The 22,217-nt window shown below is 38.7% G+C and overlaps 1 protein-coding gene across 7 annotated transcripts in view; it reads right to left on the bottom strand.

Moving 5' to 3' along the window:
• The window catches only part of r3hcc1l (R3H domain and coiled-coil containing 1-like), a 315,233-nt gene that overhangs the window by 248,560 nt on the left and 44,456 nt on the right, over positions 1 to 22,217 (bottom strand). Inside the window, exon 2 of one of the 7 annotated variants that reach the window (XM_073027036.1) lies at positions 14,369 to 14,448. The exons of the other annotated variants lie outside the window; for them this stretch is intronic. The gene's annotated coding sequence lies outside the window, so the exon portion shown is untranslated. The remainder of the gene's footprint in view (positions 1 to 14,368; positions 14,449 to 22,217) is intronic. 7 annotated transcript variants of the gene reach the window in all.

Below are 22,217 nucleotides of genomic sequence, written 5' to 3'. Positions count from 1 at the left end.
TGGATTTCTTTTAATGATGATGATAATGCATAATTCAAGGATAATTATTGCAAACTTGATACTACCAGAGAAAAGATTAATGACATCAGTACTTATAATTAGGAGAGAGGGTGAAGTTTTAAGGGGGAACTAACATCTAATATTTTACCCTATTTTAGAACCGATGAATCTCTGGAATTAAAAACTCTCCAGCATATCAAAAGCCATTTTGTATCAGGTTATATTCAGTGTTTTTAAAGTAATGATCCACTGGCACACGAACGGTATTTTGGAAGTTTCATTATGAACAACAGCCAAAAGCAATTTTCTGAGAGAGGGAAGACTCGTGTACATCCTTTCAAGGCTTTGTGAGAAATATATGTGTGAGACAGAGAGAGAAAAAACAGCAGCAACATTCAAACACAGGCAGCTGTACTTTGGGTGAGATGTTAAATGTAGAATCACCTATTTGATCAGTTTAATGGAAAACCATGGCATAATTTTAATGTTAAATGGTAGCTTGGACTTGAGTTTCTCTCATTCAACAGTGCAGAAATGGACAGAGCATTCATTAATCTCCTTGCTGATTATTCCTAGTATATAGGTCTTGCCAACATAGTAGTTCACAGTGATAAGGGGAAATATATTGAGTTCTTACAAAATAAACTATAGCCCACAAGGTAAACCTGGAAGGAAGAATTCAATACAAATATTATGTAGAAACTAATCATGTGAAAAAAACTGCGAGGCACATTGGGCAAGGAAGAGACTATGAGGCTTCTTTAGAAATTGGGAGTTTTTTTATAAACAGTTTTTACAAGTGGCAGGTTCATCAATTTGAAAGCTGTTCAAGATGATCCACCTGATCTCTGCATTCTTCCCCTTGCTTCCGCCCCTGTACATCCTACACCAATCTCCAGCATTTCAGGATTTTTTCCCTCAATTCTGTCACTTCACTCCTCTCCAACATACTCAAACCCATCATTTCAAATCTTGCCCCAACCATCTCCATCATATCCTGTTTACTAATCTTTGTTCACTTGCCTTAGATGTATCCAGGTATATTTAATGACAAGCTTGTAAATGGAAGGATCTCCAGGATTACTGGTTTACAGTGGAGATTGTTTCAACCTGCTGACTAAATACTTTGTAGATACAAGATACTTTGTTTCAAATATTTTCCAGAAAGTAATGGTTATTTTCCAGCTTATCTAAATGTATGAAGAATTTAGATACTTCTCCTTATACATGATAAACAAATATTCAGTCAGGGTCTTTTATTTATTTAGAGATACAGTGCAGAACAGGCCCTTCCAGACCAACAAGCCACACTGCCCAGGAGCCCACCTATTTCACACCAGCCTATCATAGGACAACTTACAATGACTAATTAACCTACCAACTGGTACGTCTGAGCACACAGAGAAAACCCATACATACATGGGAAAAGCCTACAAGCTCTTTTCAGATGGCACCGGAATTGAACTCCGAAATGCTCCAAGTTATAATAATGTCACACTAATTGCTATGTAACTGTGGTGCCCTTTTGTAGAAAGGAAATGACAAAAACTCTAGACAGAACAATGTCCTGGACACAGAACTGCAAATACATGGTGAATAAACTTTATTTTTTTGCTAATACATTTGGTGCCTTGTAGCATTGAGTTTACTTGATAAAGTTTGCTGAGGTTAACCTAAATGGATTGATGTAACCTCTGAAAATCCTCAGCAGTAGTATTCAGTCTGGCCACACACAGAAACATTCCACTTGCCCTATTTGGAACATGTGCAACTTAACTCACACATTAAATCACAATGACAATCTCTGCTATAACAGACATTGTAAAAGGCAAATTCATTAATGCTGTGGGACATGGATTTTTTCCCTCAACATACTCAAACCCATCATTTCAAATCTTGCCCCAACCATCTCCATCATATCCTGTTTACTAATCTTTGTTCACTTGCCTTAGATGTATCCAGGTATATTTAATGGTTGGGTTTAGTAGTCTGTAGTCTGGTTTAGTTGCAGCCAGTTATGGCAAAATTCAGGTTGGCTAGAGGAAAAAAACCCACCAAAGACATTGGAGACACAAGTTTGCTTTGTGTCACAAGAAATAAATTAATTGCAAATGGTGGTCATGTGCTACATTTAAATATTGATTAAACTGAGGGGGTGATCATGAGACAAGAATAAGGCCAGCTATGTGAGGACAGAGGAGGAAAAACTAGAATCAGAATTAAAATATATATATATATATTTCTGATTTATTCTGTTCATTAGGAGAGTGATGAATTATAATTTGTTCCATGCAACCTTCAACTCTGCACGTTTGGGTCAAATGGCTTATCTATAGGTAACATTTACTGTCAGGAGTGGGAGTGGAGGAGGAATACTGATCATGTTATTAAACAGATGGACATCCATAAATCAGAGAGAATGAGAAAAGTAATGACAATCTTTTTTTAAATTCTTCAACCACATTTTCAATTTTCCATCAGCAGTCATCCCTTAAATGAAGACTAAATTGTTCAGTGATAAATCAATATAATAATCAGTAGTGGCATGGATTAGACCAATAATCAAAAGAACTCCACTCTACTTTAAAGCCACAGGTAATAGGTGCAGTCAGTCTAATTTATGAGCACAACAACTAACTCTTCACTGCACCTTAAACCATTTTAAGGCAGCCAAGGATTCACTGTTCTCATGTACATTTACCAAAATGCCTGTGATGAAGAAAACTGGAAGCATTTCCAGCAGCTTATAAACACACAAACAAAACAAGTTGCCTTTGAAAGTGCTCAAGTTATTTTTTTACACTGATGTGCAGAGAATAAACATCTGTGCATATCAGTAAAAGACTGCATTATTTTGTTGACTTTCACTGCCCCAATGCTGATAAGTACTCCCCATAGTGCTTACGTTAACATAGTACTAAAAATGATACTTACAATGTGTGCAATGAGGCAAAATATTTGTGCACAGTGTGTTAAAAATGGAATGATCATATAATCTTTTTTTTTTAACCTAGAGCTGACTAAGAGATAGGTATTAGTCATGACACCTAGGGATGGCTTCCTCACTCTTCAGGACAGTGTCCTGACCGAGATCCAGCTGAGAGAATTGTGGTCCGACTATTCAGTAACATCTCATCTCAAAGAAAATACATCCATCCATATAAGCACTCCTCAGTAAGACATTGATTTTTGAGCCTAGACTTTTGTGCTCAAGGTTCTAGAGTGGGACTTGAACCCAATACAGTACTGTGCAAAAGTCTTAGCCACCCTAGCTATATATATGTACCTAAGACTTCTGCACAGACTTCTCAGGATAGGATCTTCCCATGGAACTAGAACTGGCAGTAAATGGAAGAGGCCAGTGGAACACACTAATGGCAATGAGGAAAGAAGAATAAGATGGATATCCAGAGATTTGAAACGTTTTTCCATGAACATCATCTAGAGATGTTGGGGCTTCTGCTTACCTACACCACAGTGAAATTTCTTCACTTAGAGGATAGTGCAAATGTGGACGAGCTGCCAGCAGAAGTGGCAGATGTAAGTTCACCTGTAACGTTTAAGAGGGGTTTGGATAGGTACATGGATAGGAGGGGTTTGGAGAGATATGGTTCAGTTGCAGGTAGTTGGGACTATGCAAATTACCAGGTTGGCTTGGATTAGATGGACTGAAGGTCTGTTTTTGTGCTGTAGTACTCTATAACTCTAGTCAGTTACCAACTATTATATGTTAAGTGCAACATTGAGCTATGCTGAACAGACAATTCCTTGGCCTGTCTAGTCACAATACAAGTGACAGAAAAATTTTTCAGAGAGTTATGGTAGCCATGCCAATAATGAACTGTCAATGAATGGATTAATTCAACAATCTGCCTGCAGGATGGAAAAGCCAGGGGGTCAACAACTGATTAAGCAGTGTCCTAAGAAACATGTTCAGGACACGGGTCATGTCAAATTCTATTTTTATTCAAATGGTATCAGAATTTTTAATCGGTTATATTTTGTCCAAATATCATTAAATTGCAGTGTATGAGAACTAAATAAGCAAAACTATTTTCCCTCTGTGAAGTTATTAGGATTTTTTAAACCAGCATTCCACAATTCTACCCTATTTTTATAAGGAAAGTCAGTGGACTTCATTATGTTACATTAACTATTTTAAATTTTCATTCCATTATGTCTGGAGGCTGAGAGAAAATTCTAATTCCAACTTTGATCTGAAGTTAATCACCTGCATCAGAAGATAAAACAACATGAATCAATGCAAAATGGCTGTGGTACCGCTTGCAGTCAATTTAAGTAGTTTACTGCTCTACACGATTTTAATGAAGTTGGAAGCTTTCAGAGATTCATTCCTGGTGTCCAGGGCTGCATCATGACTGGCATAGTGGTGTTGAATGAGTAATGTTGACAAGGCAATTTACAAATATCAACGGTCAACAGAAAAGTGTACCATAAAATGGTTACAATGAGGAGTAAAAGTTTGCAGACAGAATTTCACACTCTTCAGAAGATGTTAATAAACAGATGGCCCACTGGCAGAAAGTGGACTTAATGAGTCAAATTAAACTTCTGAACATTTAGTCTGTTCATGATTTCCATTCAAGAGTCAATGGCAAATAACAAGTCACATGTTTTTTTAAAAATTTATGAGCTAAAGTGATAAAGCCAGTTGACATTGTCACTGTTGATAACAGTGGCAAAAATACCTACATGAAGTGAAGATATTTGAGGACAGCGTCAAGTTACACGATCAAAGAGTCTTCCAATAGCTCCTGTCACACAGAGGAGACTACTTGGCAAAATGTGTACTCAAGCAGCCAACTACCATCTGTTAGTCTCTTCAGGATAGGAAAGCACTATGACATAGAAGTGCTCTGCATATGACATCTACATGCAAGTTAACACGCATAAAATGCTGGAGGAACTCAGCAGGCCAGGCAGCATCTACGGAAAAGATAAGCAGTCGACATTTCGGGCCGAGACCCTTCTTCAGGACCGGAAAAGAAGGGAAAAGTCATCCAAATTATTCACTTGTCCCTCTTCACTGACCTACTTCTTGGCAATTACCCTTGCAAGCAGCACAAATGCTACACCTGCCCTTACACCTCCTCCCTCTCCACCATTGAGGGATTCAAACAGTCCTTCCAGGTGAGGCAACACTTCACCTGCGAGTCTGTAGGGGCCATCTACTACATCTGGTGCTCTTGGAGGGGCCTCTTCTACATCGGGGAGACCTGGCATAGATTGTGGGACTGCTTTGTTGATCATCTTCCCTTCATCCGCCATAAAAGACAGGATTACCTGGTGGCCACGTATTTTAATTCTGCTTCCTCCAGCAATGTGTGTGTGTGTTGCTCAAGATTTCTGGAATTTCTTGTGTTTATGACATGGGAGTGATTACCAATCCAGAGACCTACACTAAAGTGCAGTTTCATATCCTAATATGACTATTTGAGAATTTGAATTAACCTCTAAGTCTGAAAATAGGAGCTGCACAATAAAAAGCAGCAATGAAACTGCAAGTTAATAAAAACCCAACTTGTTCAGTAATGCCCTTTAGGGATGGGAAGCTGCTGTCCTTATCAATATTCTTGTCCGCATCAATATTCTTGGTTTTTAATTGCCCCTGAAGTGGTTCAGCAAATCACCAAGCTGAACGTTGGGCACTATTTGCCTACGGTGCCCAATGAATAAAAAGATTACGGCAGGTATCGACGTATTGAGAAGATCACTGACACCTAAAACTCAGTGTATGATTAGCAGCTTGTAATCAATTCCAGCTATTTATTTACTGAAGGAAGCAAGTGTTTCCACCAAATTTGCAGTGCACACAATGAATTTTAACACTTCAGAAATTCTAACTAAGCCCTTAACATCATAAATATATTCCAAGATTATCAAGGTTTGTGTTCCTTTACATCTCTCCAACAGTCCATTTTCAATCGGCAAGAGAACACTGCTGTGAAGTGCTCTTTTGATCGAGGGGATTTGTCCTACATGTTACATGATACAATGTAGGGAAGAAATGTAAGCAAATGTTAACGGTCTTAAAAGCTATTCTGATCACTAAGTCAGAATTCTCTGAAACTTGAATATTTTATCTGTATTTATCTAAAAATGTTATCTACGTAATGGAGATATTAAGACAGTTATTGGTCTCAATTACAGCTACAGACATACATTAGATGCTCTCCAGGGAGCCATACACAAGTTATACAGCCTTTCTGTTGGACAAGGATCCATACCCCTGATGTGCAGTTCGGAGTCTGGGGAAGTGCTGTGTACACAGTAGTTCAACTTTTAATTTAACCTCTAAACAGAGATGAGGAGGAATTTCCTTAGCCAGAGGGTGGTGAATGTGTGGAATTCATTGCCACAAACAGCTGTGGAGGACGTCATTGGGTGTATTTAAAGTGAGACTGATACATTTTTCATTAATCAGGGTTTCAAAGTTTATGGGGAGAAGGCAGGAGAATGGGGTTGAGAGGGATAATTAATCAGCCATGATGAAATAACAGAGCAAAGTCGATGGGCCAAATGGCCGAATTTCTGTTCTTATATCTTAGGGTCTTATGGACTCTGATGAAAGCTGAGAGCCACGCTGCAGTGCCAAAATAGTCATCTTAACAACATTCATGTTTTAATCATTGATTAGAATTTGCTTGAAATGGCCTTGATGCATGTGAGCAATAGGCACACAAATACACTTGTACATGTAGTACTTTATCCATTTTTCAGCAGCAAGAAAAGCTCCTAATGCAGTCCCACAGTTATTTTTATCTGCTCAAAATACTGTGTCACCCAGTTTTTCAAATAGACAATGTTAATAAATAAGCACAGTGGGTGTTTTAATTTGTACAATTGCAAATTGAATTCAAAGATAATTTGTGTCACAGACCCTTTAAACAAATGCAACATTTGTGGCACACTCATGTTAAAACCAAATCTATTGTTAGGAAAAGCACTAAATTTGATAAGACTTTTAGAATACACAGACATCTCTCTTGATCTTTTGCAGTTATGCAGAAACAGGCCAACCTACCGTCAAATATCCATTACACTAAATCTAATTCTATTCTCCCGACATTCCTGTCAGCTCCTCCCAGATTCAACCACCCATCTACACGTTAGATCCACCTTCCATGGCCAATTAACCTAGCAAGCAGCATGTCTATGGGATACATGAGGAAACCTGAGCACCTGGAGAAAAACCCATGTGGTCTAGGGAGAAATGTGCAAACCAAACAAATAGCATTGGAAATTAGATTGAACACGGGTCACTGGATTGTGAGGTAGCACTTCTGCTAACTGCACCACTGTTTCTCATTTCTCAACATCAGTTTATGTGGATAAGCATTTAGAAGCAATTCAGGCGTAACACCTCATACAAAGCCAAACTGCAGTGGAGATTGTAAACTGATAATGGTCAAAGAAACAAACACATTGGGTCATAAAGGTAAGGAAGTGAAGAATAGCTTTAAGTAGTTTAACAGTGCTTAATACTTCAATGCAAAGAAAAGCTGTCACTGATAGACTGGGGAATAAAGGGGTTACAAAAGCAGCTTGTATTTTCCCAGTTACAGGATTTTCACACAAGATAGGGAGGGAACATAGGAAGACTGAGAGGAGGGATGGTCTGTTAGAAAGTTACAAATTAGCCCAAATGCACTGAACAAGGATAAACATAGGTAATCACACTACTAAAGCCTTCCAAAACTCTAAGAGAGGGAAGAAGAAAGCATGAAATGATTCAGAAAATACAGAGCTGCTAAGTGAATGAGTAAGGATATATCTGATCATTCACTTTGGTATAAATAAAACAAAGAAAAGCAAAATATGGACAAAGCTTAAAAGGTCAATGTATTCAGCAAAGCCTTGGTGTCCTTGCACACAAATCACTGGAATTTACAAATAAAAATTAGGAATATAACCAATACACAGACCTTGGTTGCAAGCGAACTTGACCATAAAAGTAAAAGTATCTTTCTGTAATCACACAGTATGCTGGTGAAGCTGCATCAGGAATTGTGTACACAGATCTAGTCTCCTTATGCAAGAATGGATAGACTTCCAAAAGGGAAATATCAGTGTGTGTAGAACCAGAATCACAGGATCAAACATTCAGGACTAAAACTCAAATAAGATGTCTCTACTCAAAAGAGGAGTCTTTGATATTCTCTACCGCAGAAGGCTTTGAAGTCCAAGCATGTAAATGCTGGGGTCAAGAAAGCTACCAGTTCCTCTACTTCCTCAAGAATATGAGGAAATTTGGTATGTCCTCGTGACCCCAAAGAGCTTTCACTGATGCACTACAGAAAGCATCCTATCTAGATGTATCAAAGCTTAGTATGGCAAAACTGCAAGGAATTGCAGAGAGTTATGAACGCTGCCCAATCTATCATGAAACCCAACCTCCCCTCTATTGACTCCATCTACACTTCTTAACGCTTCAGGAAAGCTGCAATGCATCAAAAATTCCTCCCACCCTACTTATTCTCTCTTTTCTCTCCTCCTATCCAGCAAAAGATACAAAAGCTTGAAAACATTTACCTCTAGGCTCAAGGACAGCTTCTATCTCTACTGTTATAAGACTCTTTAATGGACTTCTTGTACAGCAAAGATGAACTCTTGATCTCCCTATCTAACCTTGTCATAACCATTGCACTTTGTATATTTGCAGTACATTTTCTCTGTAACGGTAACACTATATTCTGCATTCTTCCATCAGTTAATCCTTTTGTACTACCTCAATATAATAATGTTTGGAATGATCTGTCTGGGTGGCATGGAAAACAAAGCATTTCACTGTACCTCGGTACATGTGACAATAATTAACCAATTAACCAGTCTCAGATGCATACACTTTCAAAAAGATCAGTAGACTTTTGTTCATTAAGGGAATTCATTCATATGATGTTAGTGCAGAGAAGTAGCACTGAAGAGAAAGATCACCCCAATTTTACTATATGGCAGGGCAAGTAAGAGGTATCAAACAGCTGACTCCTACTTCTATTTCTTATGTAGGAGGAGCTAAAGAATTATAAAACCATAAGACATAAGAGTGGAATTAGGCCATTCTGCACATCTGAAATGGCAGAGTCTGCTCCACCAATCCATCAGGGCTGATTTGTTATCCCTCTCCAGCTTTCTCCCTGTAATCTTTGATGCCCTTAGTAATCAAGAACCCAATAATCTCCACCTCCATAGTCGTGTGTGGCAATGAACTCCACAGATTCACCACTCCCTGGCTAAAGGAATTCCTGCTCATCTCTGTTAGAAAGGAAATCTGAGGCTGTGCCCTCTAATCCCAGACTCCCCAACTACAGGAAATATCCTCTCCACATTCACTCTTTCTGGGCCTTTCAATATTCAACAGGTTTCAATGAAATCCCTTTCATTCTTCTAAACTCCAGTGAATAAAGGCCCAGAGCCATCAAACACTGCTTGCAAATTAACCCCTTCATTCCCAAGATTATTCTTGTGCCCTTCCTCTGCACCCTCTCCAATGCCAGCACATCCCTTCTTTGATAAAGAGGCTCAAAACTGCTCACAATACTCTAAGTGTGGTCTGGCCAATGCTTTACAAAGCCTCAGCACTACATCCTTGTTTTTATATTCTAGTCCTCTTGAAATGAATGCTAACATTGCATTTGCCTTCCTCACCACCAACTCAACCTGAAAGTTAACCTTTAGGGAATATTGCATGAGGACCACCTACCTGGGGTTCTGAGATAATATATTAATAGTAGGGGTGTTTATCCAGGGAAGAAACAAAGAAAAAGATTATACAACAGCAGCAAATTCTTAAAATGAATTTTTAAAAATGTTAAGGATAACTGCCGTCCTAGACTTACGTTTAGTCATATCTGGGAAGCTGGAAAGGATAGCATTAAGAAAGAGCATAAATAGTATTCACAATTAGTAAGACGTAACATTGATGTGGAAAAGTTCAAAAACAGAGCAGGAGTACAACTGAGTGAAGGCCAATTTTACCATGCTGAGGTGTGATTTATCAGCAGTGGACAGGAAACAGCTACTTGAAGGTATCAGAGTAATGGGGAGCCTTGAAGAACTGATAGTGAGGGTTCACACCAAATCTACTCCAAATGAAAAGAAGTTGTTTCACACTTGTCACTGTATTTATCAGTCAATTTATTACTACTAAGAAAACTGCTTACTCTGTGAACTTTACTTGAACAAGGAATTTCATTGCACTCTGGCACATACAACAATAAAATGATCTGAATTTGAAATGAGAGGGAGGCTCTCAAATCTAGAACTACATGGATGGTAGAGTCACAGAGCGATACACTATAGATACAGGCCCTTTAGCCCAATGAGCCCATGTCAATTATGTTAATCCCAATGTTTTGCATTCAACCTAAATCCCTCCAGGTTCCACCCATCTATTTACCAATCCAAATGCTGTTTCAATTATACTATTGTACCTTCCTCAGCCACTTGCTTGTTTCATACACTCATCACCCTCTGCATGAAAAGGTTACCCCTCAGGTCCCTTTTAAATTTGTACTCCCCCCCCCCCCACCCTAAATCTAGGCCTCCTCATTTTAATCTCTCCTGGGCAAAAACTGTTACTGCCTACCTAATCTATGCCTCTCGTAATGTTAACGACTTCTATAAGGTTGTTGCTCATTCTCCTATGTTCGAAAAAATAAAGATTTTGCCTGGCCAACCTCCCCCTATAACACAAGCCCTCTAGCACTGACAACAGCCCTGTAAATCTCTACTCCACTCTTTCTAGTTTAACCATGTCTTTCTTATAACAGGGCTGCCAAACTGTCCACAGTACACACAAGGTGTTAACATTGAGCAGGTCGAAGCAAAAGAAAGAAACTTATGACTGATAATGCATGGTTAACACCATAGAATGCCCAAAGGAACAAAGAAAGTTCAAGCAGGAAATTAAAAAGAAAATTGGGAAGGCAAGATGTGTGCATGAAGAACTCCCCGAGATATTTTATAAATATGAAAAGAGTAAGAGGGAAGAACAGGGCCTATCGGAGACACATGAATAATGTTTTAGTGAGTATTTTACTAACCTCTTTACCAAACAGTGACAAGACAGCTACTGACATTAAGGAGGAAAGGTGCCAAATATTGATATGATAAATATACAGAGGAAGTGTTTGGAATTCTAACGTAATTAAAAATCGATATCTCACCAGAGCTGCATAAAAATGTACCTCAAATGAAAAATCAAATTACTAGAAACCTGAAACACAAAAAGAAAATGCTGGGAACACTTATTAGGTCAGGCAGTATCTGCGGGGCAAGGAACAGAGGGTCTGAGACTAAAATGCATCTTTTAAAAGAATTGAAATAGTGGAAGACCATTATGTGCTGCTGTTGGAACAGACAGAAAAAAGAGCTAGGCCAAATAGGTAAAGCCAGATAACCCAACTTTGGCAATGGGGCAAATTTCTGGAATATAATTCTAAGATACAGCATATATCAGAAATAACAAAGTTACAGGTCATTCCAGGATTGTTAACATGATTTTTTTCAAGGAAAATTTGTGTCTGACTAATTTTTCAGATTCTGTGCCATTATGAAAGAGAGTGAGAAAAATGCACTTGGTTTACATAGACTTTAGCAAAATGTTCTAACAAAACTGTTCCTGCAAAGTTTGGGATCAAGGAAAAGGTGGCAAGCTTGATCCAAACTAGCACAACATGCATAAATGTCCAAAGAATATCAGTAACTGGACAGCTCTGGGTAGAGTGGTACAGTAGGGCTCTGGTCAGAAGTGCCTGATTTGTGCATCACTGCCTGCTACGGATGAACAAAGAACATGATCTGAAGAGGATGCAGAGGGTTGTGGAATCAATCAACCAGCTCCATCACAGGCACAGCCCTTCCCACCATCAAGGATATTTTCAAGAGGCAGTGCCTAAAGAAGGCAAGATCCATCATAGAGAAACCTCGCTATCCAGGACATGTCCTTTTCTGGATAGAAAAGATTTAAAAGGACAGGTGCTAGAGGCAAATAGGATACATTGGTTTGTGTGGACAATGGCTTCTTTCCATACGATATAACTTTAGTACTGTATTAGACTTGGATTTATAAAATTATAAGAGACCAAGATACATGAAACGGGAAACCATTTAAGACCATCCCTCCACCATTTCATCTTGGCCGATTCAATTTTATATGCTTTTATATGGGTACACAACATACTTATTCAGTTCATCCACCATATTGCTGTCCCCCATTACCTCTCCAGCATAATTGCCCAGTGATCTGATATCCACTCTTGCCTCTCTTTTGCACTTTATGTATCCGAAGAAACTTGTGGCATCCGTTTTAATATTATTGGCTAGCTTACTTTCTCATTCCATCATTACCTTATTAATGACTGCTTTAGTTGCCTTCTGCTTTAAAAGCTTCCCAGTCTTCTAACTTCCCACTAAATTTTGCTCTATTATATACCATCTTTTTGGGTTTTATGTTGGCTTTGACTTCTCCTGTTGTGTCACCTTTCCTTTAGAATACTTCTTCCTCTTTGGGATGCATATATTCTAGGCCTTCCAAATTGCTTTCAGAAATTCCAGCCATTGCTACTCTGTCGTCATCCCTGCCAGTGTTCTTTTCCGATCAGTTCTGGCCAACTTCTCTCTCATTTCTGTAATTCCCTTTACTCCACTGTAATACTGATACATCTGAATTTAGCTTTGCCTTCTCAAATTTCAGGGTAAATTCTATCATATCATGATCACTTTCCCCTAAAGGTTATTTTACCTTGGGCTCTTTAATAATTTCTGATTCATTGCACAGCACGCAATCCATAATAGCTGATCCTCTAATGGGCTCAACTACAAGCTGCTCTGAAAAGCCATCTCGTGGGCACTTTAGAAATTCTTCTTCCTGTAATCCAGCACCAACCTGATTTTTCCCAATCTACCTGTATATTAAAATCTCCCATGACTATTGTAACACTGCCCTTTTGCCATGCATTTCCGATCTCCTGTTGTAATTTGTAGGCCACATCCTTACTACTGTTTGGGGGTCTATATACAAATCCCATCAGGGTCTTTTTACCCTTGCAGTTCCTTAGCTCTATCCACAATGATTCAGCATTTCACCTTATGTCACCTTTTTCTAATGATTTGATTTCACTTTTTACCAACAGAGCAACGCCACCCCTCTACTTTCCTGTCTGTCCTTTCGATACAACGTGTATACTTGGATATTAAATTCCCAGTCATGATTCACTAAAGCCTACAACATCATTCATGTCAATCAGCAAATGTGCTGTAAATTCGTCTACCTTATTCTGTATACTGTGCAGCAAAAAAAAAGGATATGGAGACTCAAAGCAACATACAAAAAGGGCTGGTAGAACTCAGCAGGTCAGGCAGCAACTCTGGAAATGAATAAACAGTTGATACTTTTGGCCAAGAGCCTTCGTTAATAAAACTGATAGGAGGTTTAGAGGTGAGTTAAAGAAAAACTGTGTTCACTCAATGATTGCGGAAGCAATGGTGGGGGTAGTAATTGTTGCCACATTGACAATTTGCCTAATGTGGCTATGGACTGAATGTTGCGATGAGGGAATGTCTGAAATAGCTGTTTCTCCTGGCATGGACAAGATTGTTCAATGGTCTCCTCTTAAGATGCAAATATTGATGATTCTATGATGTTAACAGTCAAGGAAAGCTGTGGAGAGGAAAGTCTAAAGGAGAAGGCCTCTAACAGCATGAAAGGGAATGGCAGGAGCAATGGTGTAGAGCAGCAGTGAATTGCGACAGAAGACCTATTTTCATCACCATGCCCTCTATTCACTACTCACAGTATCACTGCCTCTGCATCAGAGAAACCAGAACCAGAATGGGTCATTACTTTGTTGAATATCACCATTCAGTCCACAAATACACCAGCATGACTAGGCATCCTATTGTTAATTCCTGCCATACTCCCACACTGTTCCAATGAAACCCCAAGAATAATATCTCATTGTCCAAGAAGGCATCTTACAGCCTTCCCGATACTGAACACACCATTTCAGAGAAAAAAAAAAGCCATTGCCAATATCATTACAGAATCCAGCGGTGGTGAAATTTCTACCTTCTCTAGGCACATCCTTTGTTCCATTTTTTATCCCACTTTGGTCTTGTAGTGCCTAACCGTTTGTAAAGTAATCTTTCCTACCTTCCACCTCTCTTCTGGTCTTTCAAATTACTAATGCACATATTAGAACATAGAACATTATAGCCCGATACAGGCGCTACAGTCCACAATGTTGTGCCGACTTTTAATCTAACTGTTCAGTCCTACATAGCTCTATCAAGTCACCTCTCATCCTCCTTTGCTCCAAAGAGAAAAGCCCTAGCTTACTCAACCTACCTTTATAGGACATGTTCTCTAATCCAGGCAGTAAGGTGGTAAATCTCCTCTGCACCCTCTCTGAAGCTTCAATATTCTTCCTATAATGAAACGACCACAAGTGAACACAATATTCCAAGTGTGGTCTAATCAGGGATTTATAGAGCTGCAACTTAACCCAACTAATGAAGACCAACACACCATATGCTTTCTTAACCCTATCAACTTGCAATAGCAACATTACAAGGAATAGGAATAAGACTCAGCTCATTAGCCTGCTACACCATCAGTAAGATTATAGCTGCCCTGTCCTTGGCCTGACTTTCCTGTATGATCCCCACAACTGCTGACTGCCCTACAGTCTAAAATCTGATGAAGTGGTCGGAATTGTTAACTCCGCTCTCCACAGAGTTCTGTCTGTCCAACCAGACAACCATTAACAGAGCTTTTTCTGTGCAAGGTGCAGCATTAACAAAAAAAAAGAATAAGATAAACATCAAGAAGCATCTAAGTCAGGAGAATTGGAATGACATTATGCTCAAAACACCCAACTGGCAAGGCAGCATCTGCAGAGAGCAAAAGAGGGATTGTCTTTTCAAGTGGAAAACATGAAAAAATAGGGGTATGGATAGGGTAAATACAAACAGATTTTTTCCCCAATGAGTTTGGGTGAGACTAGAACTAGAGGTCATAGGTTAAGGGCGAAAGGTGAAATATTTAAGGGGAACATGAGAGAGATCTTTCACTCAAAGAGTAGTGCGAGTGTGAAATGAGCAGCCAGTGGAAGTGGCAGATGTGGGCTCGATCTCAACATTGAATAGTTTGGATTAGAACATGGATGAGAGGGATATGGAGGGCTATGGTCCAGGTGCAGGTTGATGGGCAGAATAATAGCTTGGCCAAGGGGCCTGTTATGTGCTGTAGTGCTCTGTAACTTAATAACCTGCTAGAGGAACTTAGTGCGCTGAGCAGCATCTGCACAGGGAACAGGAAGTGTCCATGTTTTGGATCAAAACACTGAATCAAGACGAGAGAAAAGACGTTTCAGGTTGAAACGTGGAATTGTTTGCTGCTGTATAATCACATCATCTGTAGTCTATTGCCTTTTAGGGTGCCAGAACACATTCAGTTAAGGGTGGAATTGTTAATTTAGAATAAGATGGGCATTTCAGTTTGTTAATGTAGATTAATATGAAAAGGTGTATGAAGTAACAATGCTGCAGCCAGTCAAACAAAAGAACTGGGCCAATCTTCTTCAAGCATGCTTGTTAACTACTCTGCTGGAAGTGACGGAGATTGACTATGTACATAATTTTTATGCAATTACCCTCCATACCCTGTATTTTTCTGTAAAATTTTCCCCGCTTTTACTGGGTGAAACCATTGCAGTGTCTGCACTGCCTAATGACTGAAGTGATTAATAAAGGGCGAATTATTACCCACCCTTTGCTTTCTATTAATCAAGTCTCAATCCATGCTAGTATCTTTTCCTCAATTTTATGTGCTCTAAACTTGTTCCTTATTCACGTTTGGCTTTCTGAAAATCTAAATGAACCACACTCACTACTTTTTTTTCTCTACTCAAACATATACATCCTTAAAAGAACTCATACAGATGAGTCAAACATAATTTGCCTTTCATAAATCCAATTGACTCTACTTTATTATTATTTTCAAAGCATTTTAATATCATATTCTTTCTGATCAATTCCTGCAAAACAAAGCAAAACAGTTACAAACAATCTGAGCATTTTTTCTCCCTAAAACCTTCATATTGTCTACTGTAGTCTTTTGACATAAAAGATCCAAAAATTTTGAATTAATCCTGGTGAAGAACATAAAGAAGTAGGAATTTAATACAGAAAGCTGGCATATCAGAGATTGAATAAAGCTACTTCGAATTAAAAGCTATTCATTTCATTTGCTATCAGTTGCACTGGCTTGTAGGCTCTAACAATCTTCATTTGGGCAGTGTTTGAAAACTCCAACTATACAAGGAGCAAAAATCGTTGATTTACAAAATTCGGCCAGCATCTGATTCTTGAAGGTGTGTTCTGTTTCTTTTGAGTGGGACATTACTAGGGAGAATGGGAGAACTTATGAAGATTTTGTACATTGAAATAGACTTTAAAAGAGAATCCAACTACAGTTCGTAAGAGCAAATTCAAGGTGTCATCACAACTCAAAAGGATATAAGGTGGCACTTAAATTTTCATTTTCTTGGGGAATAACTTTTGTGAATCCCCCAAAGACATAAAATGAAAGAAAACACCTTCTTTCAGCTACATACTGTATGTTTAATTCCTCATTCACTGAAACATTAGTGGAAGCCAAAGGGAGAGAATCCAGGTAAATTCAATGAGCCTGCTAAAATCTCAGCACGATTTTATAATTTGTGGCACATGTAAAATTAAAACTGCCTATGATGCGCTTTGACATTATACCATTCTCACTAATCCCAAAGTACCATTATATCCTCAATTTATTGCTCCTTTGAAAGTTCCTCCCGTGCTCCTCCTAATATACACTTCAACATAGCTTCTTACTCCGGTTCTTGTATTACAGACACATTCATCATACATCCCTTCTCTCTTCCCAGGATTTCCAAGCTGTGGAATCGTTGGCCTCTCTTCTCTCAACATGGTCCCTAATCTATAATCTACACATTTGATTCATGCTGAACTCTGAATTTCATCAGTTGAGAAACTTTACCAAGTGATACTCCAACACCTCAGCTTCTCATTGCATTGATGAGAAAAAAAGCCACATCTAAATGCAAATACTGCCAACTTTATTACTTACCTCAACCTTTATCGCTTCCTTTACTATGTGACGTGACTCAAGTTTCTTGATAGCTACTGTGTTCTGAACTAAAAAAGCAGCATACTCAACAATTATGTTAATTGAAATGCAGTTCCTCGAAAAATTGACACTAGTTACTGAGAAAATGAAATTCCATTTAAGTTTCCATTGCAGGCAAGCTGTATGTTGCCAAGTGCTGTTGCCTGGAAAAGTGGGTTATAATATTTTAAAGGGAAGTATTCAATAAAATGCAAAATCTTCCAACCAGGAAGATTTGCATTATTGGGTTTGCAGTTTATAGAAAAGGGATCATAAAAATACTATCACATTAAGGTCCTGAGTGATTATATAATTAAAACCATTCAGCTCTAAAAATTGCAGAGATTTTGCATTCCTTTTCACTTTTCTTATACAATTAATGTCATCGCTGGAGCATTTGTTACTGAATCATCTGTCATCCCAAAAACCTTGAGCCCAGCTAGCTTGCAAAAATCTGCAGCCAATCTAGAGACAACAGATACTTTAAATGCATTCAGTCTACTCTCTTTATCTGCTCAACACCTTGGGTACATCTCTGGGTGTAAAGTTCAAACTTGAGATCAGCTTCACATGTATGGTGTCATTAACACTGCACGTTACCACCTTGGTAATGTCAACCACTGTGCACTAGCTTCAACTCATCTGATGCTGAAACCTTCTGGGTTTTACTATTCTAACGTGATTCTTTATTCTCAATTACTCCTCACCTATTCAGATTTATTTATCATGTGTGCATCAAAACATACAGTGAAATGCGTCATTTGTGTTAACCACCAACACAATCTAGGGATGCGCTGGGGACAGCCCACAAATGTCACCACACAGTCTGCTGCCAACATAACATATCCACATTGTTCACAGATCACACAAATAACAACAGCAGCAGCAAGACAGGTCCCTTACCTCCTTCCCACCCACACAGACAGGCTGTGTCCGGGCCTCCAGCAGACTCACAGTTATAGACTCAGCCAGCTCCATCACAGACATAACATTTCAGGTACATGAGCCTGGAGACTCACACTTAATGATTTAGGAATAATTTCTTCCTTTCTGACATCAGATTTCCAAACGGTCTGTGAACACTACCTCATGATCCCTTTCCTTTTCACTATTTTTGTCATTTATAGATTATACAGTCTTTGCACTGTACAGCTGCTGCAAAATAACAAATTTCATGACATATGTCACTGGTAATAGATCTGAATGACTTTCCTCAACAGTCTCTTTGAACTGCAGATTCCCAAAACTGGTCTTCATATTCCGGTTTGCATCATAGCCTGTTTGCTCACCTGCTCATAACCTGAACTAGGATGTGCTAATCTATTTGAAAGATTCAAAGTACATTATCAAATTATGTACTGTGCAGAATACAACCCTGAGATTTAGCTTTTCATAGGTAACTACGAACAAAACATTCAAAGAAAACATTAAACACCAAATGTGCAAAAAAAGAACAGATCTTGCAAATGACAAGATCTTACTATCTTCTAATTTTAAAAATCTACCTGTTATTTAATTGTTTCTCTCTTCACAGATGCTGCCTAACTTGCTGTGTATTTCTAGCATTTTATTTTTGTTTCAGACTTCCAGCATCTGCAGTTTTTTCTTATTTGTCTTATAACTGCATGGTTCAAGTCTTTACCAAATTATCTCAATTGGGCTATTTTAGCTGGACCCAATACAGTCGACCTTCACTAATCCGATTACCTGTAATCCAGTTCCTTTGATAATCCGGCACTGATTTCAAATTTTCCACAGGCCACCGTACCAATCTGCTGCGCATTGTTTTGGTTCCACTAGATCTGTTCACACTTGTAAGCACAGACAGGCGATTTCTGCTTGTTTTCCTGCATTTATTAATATCATTTGCTCTTCTTTAGCCCGAATTACGGCCCCAGTGAGTAAAGGAAATGCACCTCGTGCTGTGAAGCGAAAACACCGCACATTATCCATTAAAGATAAGGTTGAACTCTTGAAAAAACTGGACAGTGGTGTGTCGGTGAAAAGTTTGTGCGAGTGTTACAACATTGGCTCTTCCACAGTGTATGATATAAAGAAACAGAAAGAAAAACTGCTATTTTTTTTGTTGTTAGTGGATCAAAGAAACAGTAGTGCATAAGAAAAACAATGAAAGATGGAAGAAGTTTGGAAGTAGATAAAGTGCTGATAACGTGGTTTAATCTTCGTGTAAGTGAAGGTGTTGAACTATCTGGAGATATTTTGAAGGAACAAGCAAAAGTGTTTCATGAAGAACTAGGACTAGATTATGAGTGTGACTATAGTGAAGGCTGGCTTCATTGGTTCAAGCAGCGTCATGGCTTACAGTTTCATGCAGTGTATGGTGAAAAAAGTTCAGCAGATAAGGAAGCAGCAGCAGAGTTCGTTGACGAGTTCGCCAAGTTAGTCTCCAATGAAAAATTAAGCCCCGAGCAGGAGTACAATGCTGATGAGACTGCTTTGTATTGGAGATGTACACCAAGAAGAACACCAACAACAACAGATGCAGAATCACCAACAGATCGCCAATGATGTTTTATAACTGAGCAAGAAATAATGAGTGTTTATATGCTGCAGGATAAGCTAATGAGAGACCAAAATATACAAAACCGCTTACCTTGAAAGATATGTTCAAAAAATTGCTAGAAAAAAGTGCAACAGGGGAGCTAACACTTCAAAATCCAGTGCCATCAACTTCTGCTCACCCAGATGTGCTTCCACCAACATCAACAGTTTTTGAAGAAACTGCTGTGCCAGTTTCAGCACAAGTTCCTGATACTTCACTCATTTTTCAAGATGAAGATGTTGATGACCCTGACAACTCCACACTTGCAGACATGTATCTTTGCCTGAAGGTATATTATACGTCTCATTTTAGAAGCGGAAGTACTCAACTTTTCCGCATAAGTTAACTCCTGTATGTTTACCTGTACCCTTTATTTTATCTGTGCCTGTACAGTATATTACTTTATTAAAATTTCACTTGCTACTCATTTAATATTTCTGTTTCATTATTATCTAACTTGTAGTGATTTACATTATATTTTAAAGGTATGATGAGGCTGTTAGCTATTGCTTAATGTGATCCTTCTGTAATTCGGCATTTTCACTAATTTGGCACTCCTCAGGTTCCAATGGTGCCAGATTAGTGAAGGTCGACCTGTACTTCCAAATTAGGGGAGAGGAAGTGAAGCGGCTTTCCTGTTCCTGATCATCAGCCCTGCTGATATCATATGAGGACAACACACACACCCAGCAGATTAGGTACAAGATGCTGACAAGTGCTTATGAAGCTGCACCCTAACAATGACTGAGTCGTTCAGCAAAGGTGAGAAAAAAACAGCTATAAAGGGGTTCTGTCCTGTCCAAATAATAATTTTATTCAAGGTTTGCTGCTTTTAAAAAAGGTCACTACATTCAACTTTTGCATAATGCTCCACGTACATCATTTTCTTGACAAATTTCATTTAATGTTGCAATACAATTTTTATGGGCTCATAAATAATTCCGACAGCCAAGTACTGCAGTCCTGCTGCAGTTACCTGCCTCTAGCAAGTTTGCAGGAAATGTGAAAAGCCTGAATGAATGCTAACAATGTCTGACAGTGTAAGGATTTAAGTTAGATTGTCTCCTGCATTTGCAACTGTATCTTTCAAATTTTAACGAACATTGAGGAATAAAAAAGGAAATATTTGAATGAGACACCAAATATATAGTACAATACCAGTAAAATAGTTTCCCACAAATAACTAGCTTCCTAGCATTGGAGAATAATTTTAGTCTCAAATGATTCCTTAAATTACATCTAATCTATAGCTCTATCAATAAAAATGAATTAACCTTGCACCTACAAAATATGGCAGCAGCAGATCAAGACAAACATTTTCAACCTCCACTTATTGCATTGCTGGAACATTGCCTCTGTCCTTGAACGAGTGAAATTCTAACACATCCTGGAACAAATGATGTAGCTTCCCATTAAAGAATGACTTTTGCATTAAGGACCTACTGGCAGAAAGTCCTTAGCTGACAACTGAAGCAATTGTAAGCAGGGTTGCCAGTAGGCATAATCAGCATAATGATAACAGTCATTGGGAGGAGACACAATATTTAGCACGTGCACTTTAACAGCCACTTTTCCTCCTCTTTACTAATCTTCTGACTAACAATATGTGGCCATTTTACAATGCAGGAGCATCAGAATAAACCTCTGGTTCATCATATAATACATCTTGCTGGCTGCCTGCCTTGACAGTGCCAATGGACAGACTCTCCTACATCAGCAGCTGACACTGGTACATCAGGTGGAAAACTCCTAATCCATTCCCTCTAATCTGTGGAAAGTCCAGTCAATTACATTCAGGTTTCACTCTTATTTTGAGCTCAATCCAAATTTTAAACAAAGCATTAAATATTAAGATATTTACTGTCAAATGTACACCGAACAACCAATGAAATGTGTTGTTTACCTTAACAACCAACACCGTCTGAGGATGTACTGGGGGCAGCCCACAAGTGTTGCCGTGTTTCCAACACCAACATAGTATGCCCACAATTTAACCCATACATGAGCAAAAACCAGAACACCTAAAGAAATCCATGCAGTTGTGGGGAGAATGTACAAACTTCTTATAGAGAGCATCAGGAATTAAGCCCTGATCTTACAGCTAGCACTATAAAGCACTACACTGCCGTGCTGCCCTAGAACTGAACCACTGGCCATTTCCACCTTAATGATGGGATATACAAGTTCACTGCTTCAGAGCAAGTGACAATATCCATAGATTGATAATTGAGTACAGAACAAACAGCAGCACTCTCCTTACTTAGGCAGGCCTACTCAGTACAAACTCTGTAAAGTTAGTATGAGGTAGACCCACCAGAAAAAGCTTTAGTATCAGAAGATTCAGAATCAGGTTTATTATCACTGACATGTATCATAAAACGTGTTGCTTTGCAGCAGCCTTACAGTGTAATATATACTATTCAGCAAGTAGTACAAAAAGTGCTCAAAAATAGTCCAGTAGTGTAC

Source organism: Hemitrygon akajei, chromosome 23 (genome assembly GCF_048418815.1).
Source record: "Hemitrygon akajei chromosome 23, sHemAka1.3, whole genome shotgun sequence".
NCBI classification, from domain to species: domain Eukaryota; kingdom Metazoa; phylum Chordata; class Chondrichthyes; order Myliobatiformes; family Dasyatidae; genus Hemitrygon; species Hemitrygon akajei.
Note: the sequence above shows the minus strand (reverse complement) of the source record. Positions and strands in the feature narration are given on the sequence as shown.